Here is a 3636-nt window from a genome sequence, read left to right as displayed (position 1 = left end):
TAAACTTCTTCTTTACTTTTTCTTTTATATTTATTATAAATCACCTTTTTCTAAATAAATGCTAAATACTTCTATTTTATCTTTAATATTTCTCTTATATTTAATTACTACTATTTCCTCTACTTTAGTTTAACCTTCCTCTTTTTTCTTTTTTCTATTTAACTCTAACTAATATATTCTTTATATTTAATTATTACTATTTCCTCTACTCTATTTTAACTTTTTCCTTCTTCTTTTTTTTTCTATTTAATTTTAAACCTTTTCTCTCTTCCTATCCCTAATCCCTCTTCTCTTTATATTTAATTATAACTCTTTCCTCCTACTCTCTCTCTCTATATTTATAACTCTAACTTTTTATTTTTAGTCTTTCTTATCTATTTCTAACCTCTCCTCTTATCTATTCCTAATAACTTTAATCTAGATTAATACTAAATACTCCTCTTCTATTTATAACGTTTTCTTTCTATTTTATTCTCACTATTCCCTCTACTCTATTTCTACCTTTTTCCTCTTATATATTTCTAACCTTTCCCCTTTATTTATCTCCTCTCTTATTCTTTTTATATTAAATTATAACTATTTCTTTTTGCTCTAACTTTTAACCTTAAGAAAACTCTAATAAGGGATATTATTTTAGAAACTATCTCTTTCTTATTTACTAGCTTTAATATATATTCCTTAATTACTATATAATCTTTAAATTAATCTAATACTACTTACTATATTTTTAACTTTAGATTAGCTTTTAGTTACTAGTATTAAGATATATAGCTACTTTATACTTAGCTTAGAGAATATTTCTATTACCTATCTCTACCTATAGAGTAGCTTTATACTTAACCCTCTCTACTACTTTAGGCAGCTTATACTAGCTTAATAAATCCTCTTCTACCTTTTTTACTTAATATATACTACTTATATAGAATTACTATCCCCTATAGCTTCCTAAGGTTTAAAACCTATAGTATTATATAAGTCTATATCTTCTTATTAGTTACTATTAGTAGTAATATAAACTATCTTCTACCTCACTATTATATATAGCTACTTCTACTTTAAAGCTCTCCTATATATACCTCTCTATATCTTTAAAGGTTAATTTAATAATAAGCTAAAAAAGTTTAGTAATAAAAGATATAAAGAGATTCTTAGCCTCCTAAATATATAGCTCTTTATTAATATCCTCTCCCTTAGATAGGATAGGAAACTTTATATTCCTAACCTACTTTATATTTCTAACTAACTTTATATTTCTAACTTATTCTCCTATAGTGATAATAGATACTTATTTTATATTAGGCTAAGGTTCCCTATTTCCCTATAAGGTTTTAATAAAGATAGGGATGTTCCTTACTTCCTCTCTAATAATAAACTTAAAAGCTTATAGAGTATACTAAGTATTATATTCCTCTATTATAAACTTATAAAGGCTATAGTAGTACTTAATAACTTAATCTTTAAATAGCTTATAGATTAAGTTAGAATAAATATTAGAGGATTTAAAAAACTAAATATTAGAGATCTTAATATAGGTATTATTATTATCTACTAGTATAATGCTAAATCTAATAAGTCTATAGTATTAAGGTATACCCCCCTTATTAGGGAAGTAGTTATAGGAGTATTTAATATATAGCAGTATATTAAAGTAGGTATACTTATTATCTTAAGACTATATAGTAATAGCTGCATACTAAAGCTAGTCTCTAGCTTTATTACTATTAAAGAATTTTTCTATTCTAAAGCTTATAAGGGGGAGTAGTAACTTAGCTTTATCCTCCCTATAGTAATACTTTATAAGTAGCTTAATAAGGATAGTATCCCTAAACTTAGCGATTATCTTAAGGTTATTTTTAGCCCTTTTCTCCCTTATATTAATTTCTAATACTAAGTCCTTTAGTATAAATTAGGTTTTAGTAAACTCTTTAATAAGGGATATATAGTTAGAGTAGTAGGTTAAGTTAGTAATTATACCTATAATAACCCTTACTAAGGGATTAAAGACTTCTAATTCTTATACTATAATATAAGTAAGGTGTGCCCCTATTTATAATAATAATAATAATAAGTATTTATTCTCTAATAGGGGAGTATAGTATTAAGATATTACTTATTAGCTTAGGGGAAGTAAAGTGTGATAATAATCTAATATACTAAATATAGTTATAGCGTAGTTAATATTAATATAGGTTAATAATAAGGAGACCTAAATATAGCTAGAAGTTATAAGTAATAACCTAGAGAAGTAATAGTTTATATAGCTACACCTTAGCAATAAAAGAATAAATAATACTATTAATATATTTATCTCTTAATAGACTAAGTAGCCTCTTAGTAACTTAAGTAATTACTCTATAGGCTTTATACCTTTATATTTTAATACCTATAGTATGCTTTATTTAAAAACTACTTAGTCTTTAGATATACTATATTGAGAATTACCTTATGCTTACTAGATATTTCCTATCTTTTAGTTATAAGAGTAACTATTATATACTTTATAATCTAAAGAATTAACCTATAGTTAATTTATTTCTAGCTTCTAAGCGCCCTTATTAGCCTTATATATTTATATTTTAATACCTATAGTATGCTTTATTTAAAGACTACTTAGTCTTTAGATATATTATACTAAGAATTACCCTATAGTTACTAGATATTTCCTATCTTTTAGTTGTATTTTTATAGCAGGAGTAACTATTATATACCCTATAGTTAATCTATTTCTAGCTTCTAAGCGCCCTTATTAGCCTTATACATTTATATTTTAATACCTATAGTATGCTTTATTTAAAGACTACTTAGTCTTTAGATATACTACACTAAGAATCACCTTATAGTCGCTAGATATTTCCTATCTTTTAGTTATATTTCTATAGTAGGAGTAACTATTATATACCCTATAGTTAATCTATTTCTAGCTTCTAAGCGCCCTTATTAGCCTTATACGTTTATATTTTAATACCTATAATATGCTTTATTTAAAGACTACTTAGTCTTTAGATATACTATACTAAGAATCACTCTACGCTCACTAGATATTTCCTATCTTTTAGTTATATTTCTATAGTAGGAGTAACTATTATATACTTTATAGTTAATCTATTTCTAGCTTCTAGGCGCCCTTATTAGCCTTATACGTTTATATTTTAATGCCTATAGTATGCTTTATTTAAAGACTACTTAATCTTTAGATATACTACACTAAGAATCACCCTACGCTTACTAGATATACCCTATCTTTTAGTTATATTTTAGTTACAAGAGTAACTATTATATACCTTATAATTAATCTATTTCTAGCTTCTAAGCGCCCTTATTAGCCTTATATATTTATATTTTAATACCTATAGTATGCTTTATTTAAAGACTACTTAGTCTTTAGATATATTATACTAAGAATTACCCTATAGTTACTAGATATTTCCTATCTTTTAGTTGTATTTTTATAGCAGGAGTAACTATTATATACCCTATAGTTAATCTATTTCTAGCTTCTAAGCGCCCTTATTAGCCTTATACATTTATATTTTAATACCTATAGTATGCTTTATTTAAAGACTATTTAGTCTTTAGATATACTATACTGAGAATTACCCTATAGTCGCTAGATATTTCCTATCTTTTAGTTATATT

The sequence above is a fragment of the Colletotrichum gloeosporioides genome (genome assembly GCF_011800055.1).
Source record: "Colletotrichum gloeosporioides strain Lc1 chromosome Unknown consensus_64, whole genome shotgun sequence".
Taxonomy (NCBI): domain Eukaryota; kingdom Fungi; phylum Ascomycota; class Sordariomycetes; order Glomerellales; family Glomerellaceae; genus Colletotrichum; species Colletotrichum gloeosporioides.
The sequence above is the reverse complement of the archived record's forward strand: the minus strand, read 5'-3'. Positions refer to the sequence as shown.